Below are 12,279 nucleotides of genomic sequence, written 5' to 3'. Positions count from 1 at the left end.
CCATTACTGGAGCATCTACCTGTTTTATAATTTACAACCCATTCCTCTGTGATTAAAACACAGTTAGTAAAACTACGATTTTTATTCAGCAAAACCTGGCATGACAACCACAGCTGATATAAATGAGCGGGTTGAAATCAGTCGTATTTAAATCTTGGTGGCATTCGCTCTCATATCATAGCCAGGGCCCGGCATCGTCGAAACAAATACACTCAAGTACTTTTTTTACACGGTTTGTTTTTTCGAATATTGAGAACGGGGCTATTTAGGGACCATTCATTTATTTCTCAATACGTTTGGGAGAGGCCCGACATTCGTCATGTATTTTGTAAATGGTCCCTAAATTGCCCCGTTCTTTAGAATGACTATATACAGAGTGGCGACAAGTCATCCCAAATGTATGCAATGCGGCTTTTCCAAGGTTTTTCTTTCACTTTCCTGCATACGCGTTGGATAGGTCGTCTGCTCGATTGGAATGACACTGACAGATAATTATCATTCCAATTTTGACATTGTCGCCACTCTGTATATAGTCACTCTACCGTTCTTGAGTAATCGAAAAAAAAAGCAAACCGTGTAAAAAAAGACTCGAGTGTAAATGAAACTGACTTTCTCTTACCTTCGCTTCTTACATGAAGTGACTTGCTTCACTTGTTGGACAGAACGTTTCAAGCAAGTTTCAGTTGAGGTTGGTAGCTGTTTCAATTGACGACGGCAAAAAGTCAGGCACGATTTGGCGACATTGACAAGGTTAACTTTATTATGCGTTGTATTGTAGGAAATGTTACTCAAATTCAATTCATTTGCATTCAAAATTGCTGGCCTTTTTCTGAATATTTGAAAGAAAAATACAAATGAAAAGTTGAAACCGATAGTCATGACGAAGTGAAACTCGTTTCGCTGACGCTGACTGAAGCCAGTTTGAAACTGAAGCGGTGCTACTTCTGTTGAAACCACCCCATCGACATCTCTATAACGAACTGCAGTGAACGTCAGCGACAGGATGTCCTGGGCTCAAAATTTGACAGCGGGCCCAAATCAGACTGCTGGCAGTTGAGTGAAACGCAGTGCTGACATGCTCTCTCATTTTCGCACACACGAGATATTGGCAGCGAAAACATGGTTGCCTGCCGATGGGGTGGTTGAAACCGAAGCTTCACTACTTTATTGTTGAGTGACACTATGCAATTGAAGGTGCCGTTGTCGGGCCCTGATCATAGCTACCTGTCCTGCACAATCAATAGGGTAGAAATAGGAGAAGGGCGGTAAAGACGGACACTGCGGGAAAGATGGACACTTGACAAATTTTATAAACAATAATTTTTGAAGCAAATCAATGATGGGAAATGTTTCTATAGACTGAATGAACACTTGAATTAAACTGCCGATTTTTAGCAGCGCAGCTGTAAAATTTATAAGCAAAACAGAGAAAAAACGTGTAAATAAGCAAACCGAAGTAATTTTGTATGTGAAGAAAATAGCTGGTAACGGGCCATGCAATAATTACGTAAGGGCTTTTTCCTCATTTTTGAAATACCCCCCCCCCCCTCCCCTTTATATAAGATTTTGTAAGATTTCGGTCAATCCCCCCTTCCCCAAAATTGAAGTTTTATCTTTGTTATAGTTATCGACATGTCTTCGGAACATAATTCATCTATTGGTTAACGTTGCGTAGTGCGTTGGTTTACATAAAATTTTTGAAAATTTAATATAACAAAATTTGAACAAAATAGGAACACTTTTAAATTTTGATAGATCCTTTTTTCAATTGCTGAGTAAGGATAAATAAGTTTTTATTAATCTGAGTTAGTGCAAATAAAAGTAAGTTGTAAATGAAAATCTTATTCTTTAACATATACACTGCCTAGTAAAGGTCTAGTTTATAGGTTTTGGAACTAAGCATAATTTCCTGTAATGCCATTCTATTTGATTCACATCAATAGAGTTTTATTGAATAATTTTCATCAATTTTTATTAACCTTCGGTTACTCACGCTGTTGTATTTTGTACAACACGTGTAGGTTTTCCAACGCCATATTGTTATAAAGTTACAAATCGTTGTTTAATTAACGTAAATTCTTCAAAAAAACTTATACATTACATTATACATACATTAATAATTTAAATTGTTGGGAAAAGATCAGCATAAGCCGCCATAACAGAAACGAAGTAATCAGCATGTGAGGTGTACCAGAATTTGGCCCCAACTGTAATTTTCTCACTATGTGTGTGTGTGTGTGTGTGTGTGTGTGTGTGTGTGTGTGTGTGTGTGTGTGTGTGTGTGTGTGTGTGTGTGTGTGTGTGTGTGTGTGTGTGTGTGTGTGTGTGTGTGTGTGTGTGTGTGTGTGTGTGTGTGTGTGTGTGTGTGTGTGTGTGTGTGTGTGTGTGTGTGTGTGTGTGTGTGTGTGTGTGTGTGTGTGTGTGTGTGTGTGTGTGTGTGTGTGTGTGTGTGTGTGTGTGTGTGTGTGTGTGTGTGTGTGTGTGTGTGTGTGAGTGAGTGTGAGTGAGTGTGTGTGTGTGAGTGAGTGAGTGTGAGTGTTTGTATGTGTGTGTGTGTGTGTGTGTGTGTGTGTGTGTGTATGTGAGTGTGTGTGTGTGTGTGTGTGAGTGTGTGTGTGCGTGAGTGTGTGTGTGTGTGTGTGAGAGTGTGTGTGTGTGTGTGTGAGAGTGTGTGTGTGTGTGTGTGTGTGAGTGAGTGTGTGTGTATGTGTGTGTGTGACGCTTGACTTTAGTCGTCTGTTTCTTGGAGATGGCAGAACCGATTCATTTGCTATTACGCTTATTTGAAAGGTGTTATCACCTTGTAGATCACTATTGAATGGTTTTGTTTAACGGTTCGACATTTTGTTTAAAAGTTATAAGCAAAAATGTAAAAATTATGTGACATGATTTTCTTCGAAACCGCTCAACCGATTTCAACAATTTTAGTATTAAATGAAGGCTCTTGCTACTACAAATTTTTTGGGAGAGTGTTATCGGAAACAATCAAGCGGTTCAAAAGTTATGCTTAAAAATGTGCTTTTTCAAGGTGTCAATTAGTCGAACGTTTCTCAGAGATGGCCAAACCGATTTATGCGCTATTAGTCTCATTTGGTAGGTAATATAGCCTCATAGATCACTATTGATTTGTTTTTGGATTGGATGTTTAATTTGAAAGTTATGAGCAGTCGTGTACAGCATAATAAAAGTTACAATTATTTATAACGTATTTAACCAGATAATTAATCAGATTTCAATTATTTTAGTATCAAACAGGAGGCCTTAATGCTGTGAACATATCTGCTAAATATTATTTGAATTGGCCTTACCAGTCAAAAGTTAATTGAAAAACATTGATGAAATTATTTAAGCAAACTTTACCGATATGAACCAAACAGAAAAAAAGTACAAAGGTCCATGCCTAGTGGCACGGGCGCAGGCTTGAAGTAGGACTACGAATGTAGCGCAATTCGTCTCCCAATGCTAAAGCCGATTTTTTATGAATTTCATATATAGATGCTCAAGTTGCGCATTAAAGAAGTGTGTTCTTACATGTGATACATGTTGGTGCAGATTTGGGGAATTATTTCAAACAGTTTCGAGTAGATGCAGATTATATTTTGCAAAAACCTGGCATCTCTGGTTCCGCTATGCAGCTTTATACACATGTGTATGTGATACGATTTGTTTTGGGACGGTTGGGAACACGATTACGATTCTGCCTGGACTGGCACTGGACCGCTGGCATCTGTATTTTGTTTCGTGATGCCGTAATTTACAGCAATTCATCATTACGCCATGAAGGTCATCTGTGGTGTGCTGGAAATGGCAAGGTCGCAGAAGTTTTACTATTTTCGCAGCTAAACAATAAACAAGCAAAGTAAAGAATGAATACGTATAGAATGTAATAAGTAAAGTAAAGAATGAATCATTCGTAAGCTAAATTCTGCACCAGTCTGGTAGCTTTGTTTTAAAAAACTCTTAAATGTTGTAAACAGGACCGGAACGTCTACCCATTAAAGCGTCCGATGTCTATTTGATAATTCTAAACATGGTTATTCAGTTATTTATGCGGAAGTCAAATTCATGTTTTTGAAAATTAAAACTAAAATGTTAAAAAATTATGTGAGTAACTGGAATTAATTGCAGTTTACAATTCGAATAAGTTCTTTAATGTTCACATCAAAATAAGCTTCTAACAGAAGTTTGTTTAAAGTGAGAATTGATTCATTGATAATAATCAGTATGCTATTATCTGAAAAGTTGAATCGAGAATCAGTGAGCAAAATCTTGTAAATCTTCATAAACAGATGTTTGTCGTCCTGAAAAGGACGGGTTTTTGACAATCAACTCGATAGTTGGAAATCTGCCTACTTTTCGGTCTTCTTAGGCAAGAGAACAGCCTGAACAGACTACTACTGGAGAAAAAAGGCTGCTGCCCCCGAACAAAAATCTTACTAAGTCTTACAGAAGACCATAGCAAAGGCACAGAAAACTCCAAAGCCAAAAAAAGTTGTTCCAACGGAGAATGCGGCCCGAAAAAAGCTGTTGCCAAGCAGTAAATTTCTTCGATTTGTATTATTAATATCGTAGAAAACAATCAGTTCTTTTAAGAACTACTGAATAAGTATATGAAGCAGATGAATTGATTTTTCTCATGAATGATATTCCTCATTTAAAAATGCACATGACAAGTTGGCAGTTTATTTATCCAAGCATGAACACGTACAGTAATTAGATGTTTAAACTGCATTACGACAAATATTGCGAACTCAAAAGCATCAGGTAATTGTAACAAATGAACAAACGGATGCAAGCATTCACGGTTTCATTTTGTTCATTGTGTTTTGATAAGTTGCCTTCTTACCTGCAACTTTCCCACAACAGATCCATTATGGAGTCGAAAAGATCATTATAGTTCAGCCAAATTATCAAATATAAAAGTTCCACACCAATTTCCAACAGTTTCTTCAATAAAAGCGCTCGTTAATGAGCAGAAAAAAAGTTACTGAATAATTGTCCTGTACTATAACATACTTTTAAATGAATTTTTAAATGAACTTCAGTGCATACAACTGATTATATACCGACCTACATATGCAAAATAATGCCATTTCGTGATTCTTGCTGGAATGCATGAAACGGAAAAGCCACATTACCTGACAAAATCCTTTGTAAAGAAAACTGCGCCACTTCGTAATTCGAGATGAAGCGTTTAGTGAGAAAATCGAATTGCATCTTCATTTATATATTTGGCCCTAAAAAGGGCTGATTGTTGTATAGTTACAGAAGCCTGACAAACTGCCTGACTTGGCAAACTCACCCGGCAGGCAACCACAGTCAAACGAGCAGGTACAGTCAAAAGAGCAAAACCACACACAACTGTGAGTGCCGTCTGGCGTGCCAATGTGCCATCCCTGTCGATCCACGTTTGCTTGCTTACTTGAAAATTCGAACAAAGCACGCTTCAGTAGCTCCACCCTTTTTTCCTATTCTGCTATTCCATTACCTACGTAGCACAGCCTTATTGTCGATTCTTGTCGCTTGCTCAAATATATAACAAGAGGTAAGTCGGTGAACGGCATTATTTAGACGCTGTTCGAGTTACTGTAAACATCGAATCGAAACACAAATTCTAATCGTGTCTGGACACGGTAAAGGTGGAAAAGTTAAGTGAAAGGCAAAGTCTCGTTCATCTCGTGCTGGGCTCCAATTCCCAGTAGGTCGTATTCACCGTCTACTTAGGAAGGGCAACTATGCTGAGCGTGTTAGTGCTGGAGCCACCCGTCTATCTGGCTGCCGTGATGGAGTATTTGGCAGCTGAAGTTTTGGAATTGGCAGGAAATGCGGCCCGTGACAACAAGAAGACCAGAATCATCCCCCGTCATCTGCAATTGGCCATCCGTAATGACGAAGAATTGAACACACTCCTTTCCGGTGCACCATTGCTCAAGGAGGTGTTCTTCAACCGGAGGGCTTCAACCGGAGCCGCCATTGTTGCAGCAATTTTCGGCATCTTGCTCCTCGCTAGCCAGTTTGGTAGGCGAACGAACCGGAAGCGCCAGTTCTCTTTGTTTGGACCACCTTTCACTTGTTGAAAACTAGCTTTTCAAAGCCCTTTTCAGGAATGTGTCCAACCACAATTGTAGCTGGCGGCGATATACTTCTAGACGGCTTGCAACGAGAATCCGTTGACTCTTCGGTTTATTGGCGTCTCGCTTAGTGAAGTTAGATGTCTTCATTGCCTTATCCGGGGACAACAGCAACAGCTAAAGCTCAGCAATTTCGATCGGATTCTACAGGGCGTAAATTAAAAACAATCTAAGGGAATTTAATCCATAGCTCATCTCCTATATATTTCTGCCATCCGTGCTAGGGAAGCATTGGCGTGGGAAGGCAAAAATTTGTAGCAAATGCAGATCGGCTGCTGCTGCGTATTACCACTTTTGCCGCGTCCAGTGAGGGTTCCTCTCTGAGAGATAAAATCGCTACTCTCGGAACCGACGTTCATGCGAAAATGATGCGGTTCATCGGATTCCCGTTGGTTATATATCAGAGCAAACGGCAGCAATTTGTAACAAAGGCCGATCTACGTAGAAAAAGGAATGGCAGAGAAGAAAATAAGGCGTGACTATATGAAACCGTACTTTGTTTGAAGCTTCCAGTTTCTGTAGATCAAGCATCTTCTTCATGTCATGGCACCGACAACCAGTGGAAAGGCCGCAAAAAGCGATAGGAAGAAGAAGAAGCCACGCCGCTTGGAGAGCTACGCTATTTTCTTTCGTTTGTTGACTACCGCTCAGTCAAGTATAATATCAAGTTATAGTGAGTGTGGCTCTGGCTGCCGGTTGAGCTTGCCATTCGCGCGCCATCTCGGAACTAACCGAAACAGTCACCAAAGTACAAATACTCATAGTAAATGTATCTGGTCAGGTTTCTGTAACTATCCAACAATTAGCCCTTTTTAGGGCCAAATATATAAATGAAGATGCAATTCGATTTTCTCACTAAACGCTTAGTCTCGAATTACGAAGTGGCGCAGTTTGCTTTTCAGAGGATTTTGCCATGTAATATAGCGTAAACATGACTGGCGGGCTCGTACGTTCATACTTGATAAACTTCCAATTTGTCATATTCATTTTAAAATGAGGAAAAATGTGAGAAAAATCAATTTAACTGCTTCGTACACTTATTCAGTAGTTCTTAGAAGAACTGATTGTTTTCTACCAGATACTAGTAATCCAAATCAAGGAAATTTACATCTGGCCAGCAGCTTTTCGGGCCACTTTCTCCGCTGGAACGACTTCTTTTGGCTTTGGGGCTTTCGGTGCCTTTGCTGCGGTTTTCATTGGCTTAGTAGATTTTTGTTCGGGGGCAGCCGCATATTTACTCCAGTAGTACAGCTTTAATCGGAGCCGCCTTTGCAGCAGTTAGCAAAGTTAATTTGTTATCGTCCGTTTTATCATCCTTGAATGAATCGGAAGCGTCTGCTCTCTTTGTTTGGACCAGCTTTTCGACCTTTTCGACAGCTATCTAATTTCAAAACCTTTTTCACGAATGTGGTCAACCTTGAAACGTCACAATTGTGGCTGGTGACGATTTACTTGAAGACGGCTTGCAGCGAGGATCCGTTGATTATACAGGGTATTGATAGCAGCGAAAACCATATCGTTCGCTGGCGGACGAGTCGATGGTTTCTTCGGTTTGTTGGCGCCTTCGAATTTGGATGTCTTCGATGTCTTATTCCGAAGAAGCAGCAAGCAGCAACAGCTGAAGCCGAACAATTTTCGAACGGATTCTATTATAGGGCGTAAACTAAATACAATCAAAGGGAGCTTAAACCGCTCATCTCGTATATATTTCTGTCATCTGTGCTTGGGAAGCATTGACGTGGGGGAGGCAAAAAAATGAAAATATTGAATTAATAAATGTTCGTCTAATAATTTCTTAATTACTACACGTCTTTTAGGGAAACATGTAATAAACTGTGTTGTAATAGATTTTTTGAAAAATTTCCAATCGATTGATACCAATATCTCTAGAATCTATTGAGGGATGACTGAGTTATAAGCGTGCAAACCATAACCACTTTTCGTTACATGTTCCCTTTTCGTTTTTCTAAAGTGAACCCCAAAATAAAAATCAAAGAAGTAGTCCTACTTCAAAAACACGATCATGTGCTCTAGCGTAAAAATGCTTAATTTTCCAGGTGGTGTGTCTTTGGAAAAGTTTATTTAAAAAATTTGGCGCAACTTTTTACACTATTAGGGTGACCGTAAATCTACCTATTAGGGTGATACAAATTTTTGTTTTTTTAAATGCGTCCAAAAAAGTACAGTGTCTCCACAAAAGTTATAGAACACAGTAAAATAAGCAACTTTGCTGTACATAGTAACTATCCATCTCTTACTGGTTGCGAAGTGTAACGATTTTTTTAAAAATGCAGCGAAAATTAAAAAGTTGAGATATCGAAAAGCGGTTACGTCACAATTTAGATAAGTAATTTTTACACGTCAAAAAAATTCACCCAAATCGATCCTCTAAGATACTGCGATACACGCACAGTCGCTGAAAACATATGATTTCGAGAAGAGCGCGTTTAAACAATTGTACAGCACTGCACTTCCCTTCAAGTGATCCAACAGTTTTACTGTAAATTCTCAACGAGACCACGTACCGAAAAATACTATGGGCTCAACATTTCTAAAGATAAAAGCCTTCTGAAAATACAAAACAAACAAGTTTTTCGATTTTCCAGTGAGGGTCCCCCTTCAGTTTCTGAATTCAGCTAAAGTACAACATATGACATCTTTAAGTACTCAAAATTGCAAAAGTAGTTCGTTTGTTGACATATAAAGTGGCCAGGGTTACATTGGCTACTGCTGGACACATTCTAGGAACGTTCCGAATACATCCAGGAAAACGGACAGTTGCTCACTTAAACCAAACCCCAGAATGTCACCCCGCTATTAACTCAAAATAACAAATTATACAAATAAAAGGAAGACATTTTTTGATTGCTTTGGAATATTATACAAATTTATCAGTATGTTACATAGACATGCATATGTATTGATGATAACTATCATAGTGTTGTCAAAAAGTTGAGCTCCGAAGGTGTGTCGAATTCTAACTCAAATGACAAATAAGGTGGTATAACAAAGGTTCCTTTCACCAATAGGTGGATTAAATCGGGTTTTCTTTTTAGATTTGCAATAACTTAAGAACTTGGGGCGAACCAACCAACGGTTGAAAGCCCCATCAAATAGTAAATAAATAAATAAACTTAAGAACGGCTGAGCCTAAGAAAAAAGTTTTTATGATATAATTTGTTCAAAATGATGCGTAAATTTCTAACAATACACTTGATTTCCTACAACTTTTTCTTTGGCGCCATTTTGATCAAATAAGCAGTTTTCAAGACATGCTGTTTTGACAAAAAGTAATCTCATTTCTAAATACGCCCTTTTGAAAAGTTACTCTTGACGAAAAAAATCGAAATTAGTGGAAAATGATATCTTGCGTGGTATCCACTACGTTAGGAAAATTTCATTTCCATCAAAAATAACCGAGTCAAATCGTTTTGCTAGTTGAGCTAGAATTACTTAGATGCTGATACCTGATACCTGGTATTACTCTACAGTAAAATGATTCTTTGTTGCGTTCTGTATCTATGGGTAAACATCTTCTAACAGTAAAATTCGACATTCAGCCTTTATTATACCGCACTTCCCACCAAACTGGACTCAGCAGTTTTAAACTGCGATTGCACCGAACTGCGATCAAACTGCGACATACTGAAATTACTGTAGTTAGAGAGAGAAAGAGCAACAACGGCAATGTTGCTATTTCGTTCCGGCATATACATTGGCATTAGGAAAAATAATCCAGATTTAAGGCGGAACCGAAAGTGGCTAACGTTATTGTGTTAGTGCGACAAACACTGTACTGTACATCTCATGTGTTCGTTAAAAACCTAAACGTTTATTTGAATATTGCATTAGTATTGGTAATATATGTCAAATAGCGGAGCTTGCAAACATAAACAGCTGATCCGCAGCCAACCGCACTGACTACAAACATCCCGAAAAAGGGTTTGTTTTCTTTATCAAGGCATTCCGATTCAATCAAAATTAACAGCAGCAACTGAATAATGCGTAGGATCACTAGGATGTTTAATTAATCCGCTTGCATCGGATTGCGTTTTTGATTCCTGCGTTTGCGTTTTGTTTGTTTATTTCACTCTAAGCTCATCGATGCGGCGAAAATTGAAAGCTCTTTAAAAGCTCATTGATGTGACGAAAGTTTGATACTGTGTTGCTGCTTTTTCGGAAATCGCTAGTTCAACGAAATATGTGCGTAACCAAATATCTATTAACTAATTCCAAATTATACATTGGTCGCTTTTATGAACACGTAATGATCGATATGTTCAGTTAAATTTATTTTCCATTAGCAATTATGTTTTGCTGAGCGTTTATTGATACACAGCAGATCGATAAATTGAATTACAAGTTTTAGGATATTATTACAGCGCTGGAAGCACTGATTACGTGGCGAAAGCGTGCTCTGCCAATACAGATGCATTTTTAAGGCGCAAAACAATACATGCTTCGAATGGTAGCCATTTATCCAGCCATCTTTGAGCGACTTTCGGTTTCCCCTTAACCGCCAGGCACAATATCAAAAATATATGACTTTTTTTGTTCTAAAACATATGTGTCACACTGTAGGAGCCCCCCTCTTACGCCCTCCATAAAATTTGAAACGCAGCAATAATTCTTAAGTATACGAATTTATATTACCAGTTGATTTTAGCGAAAGTTTTTTATTTTGCCAATATACAGAAAGCTTTATCATTGTTTTTTTTAAATTCTTGCTTCGAAAATGACATTAGTTATAAAGCAACCGCATGCTTTAACATAAGATACAATTTTGCTTATTTGATACTTTCAATATGAAGCTGAGCTATTCAGCACACATTAAACCAAAAGAATAAGACTTTCAAACTGCGAGCCTTTAAATTAGACCGCCGGGAGACAACGAAATAAGAGAAAAATCGATAGTTTCATAGATCAAAGTAATGTCGATGACCCATTCGTAGTCCTTCCGCTGTGCAGCTACAGCATATTGGCTTATAGATTCAACAAACCTGTATTGTCAATTATATTATTTCAAATGGACAAAGTAGTTTCTCTCGAGAATTGTAATTAACACTTACCAGTCAAGTATATGCAGAACCATTACTGGAAATATAGTAGACGTAACTCATATACTATATTCATTTGATTACACTGCTGATCAAACAGCAACAAGCAAGTGGATTGATTATTTGTATACTTGAACGAAACATTGAACTTCGATTTACAAAAAAATCATTCATATATATTCCACACAGCACGATTCAAGAGCACTTATTTATTACGGCAATGCACAATATATTATCTTTAATTAACAATTCATCATTTGTATGTTGCCTTTTCTTCGTTTTCTGTAATGGTTGTCTAGCATACAGCTATTCTATAATCGAAGCGCTTAGTTCTTATATTACTATTTACTAACAATTAAATTCATAATTGTTCGATTTTTCAGTTTTGTAATTTTGGATTAATGATTATATAATTTCTAAATATTATATGTACACGATATAACGTTAGTTTGTTGCTTAAACAAACGCGCACTGTAGTACAAGACTTGTAAAATATGTTTGATATCCTTATTTAGGTGACACGAGGACAGCTAAAGTATGATCGTAATGTAAATTCAACATAAAATATCTAATTTACTCAGTTTTTACTGCCTGAGAAAAAATTATATTATTTTACTACTTGCAACACGATGAAAACCGTAAACAAATACTATTGATGTCGCCTGGAATGTTGATACCGCATGCGCATAGCAATGTATTTATTAGCGAGTTTTTGTGTTGGTAGTGCTAAGGTAATGTAATAATCTGCGGCAAATAAGATGCTGAGGATATTTTTTTCCATGTTTCTGCATACTAACGACATAATCGGCATTTATATTCTGGTAAAATTTTGTTTGCTCAACGTTGATGCTAAAACAAAACAAATATCGCTTTATTTGAATGTTTCAAGAGCAAGTTAATAAAAAAACAAATTGCAAAATGTAAACAAATCGGATGAGAGTAAGTGATAAGTGATGTTGCTACACAACGCGGACAGAGTATAACTCTCACTCGGTTTGAATACATTTTACAATCAAATATTACACTGAAATCGCTTTTCATGCGGCTTTTACATTTTTACACAAATTTTATATTTCAGGCAATATTTTTAA

The 12,279-nt window shown here is 37.7% G+C and overlaps 1 protein-coding gene across 2 annotated transcripts in view; it reads right to left on the bottom strand.

Moving 5' to 3' along the window:
• Positions 1-11,821, bottom strand: part of LOC128734052 (zinc finger protein OZF-like) — a 164,667-nt gene extending 152,846 nt beyond the window's left edge. For both annotated transcript variants that reach the window (XM_053828033.1, XM_053828034.1), the window contains exon 1: positions 11,201-11,821. The gene's annotated coding sequence lies outside the window, so the exon portion shown is untranslated. The remainder of the gene's footprint in view (positions 1-11,200) is intronic.
• Positions 11,822-12,279: the final 458 nt, after the last annotated feature.

Source organism: Sabethes cyaneus, chromosome 2 (genome assembly GCF_943734655.1).
Source record: "Sabethes cyaneus chromosome 2, idSabCyanKW18_F2, whole genome shotgun sequence".
Classification (NCBI taxonomy): domain Eukaryota; kingdom Metazoa; phylum Arthropoda; class Insecta; order Diptera; family Culicidae; genus Sabethes; species Sabethes cyaneus.
The sequence above is the reverse complement of the archived record's forward strand: the minus strand, read 5'-3'. Positions and strand labels throughout refer to the sequence as shown.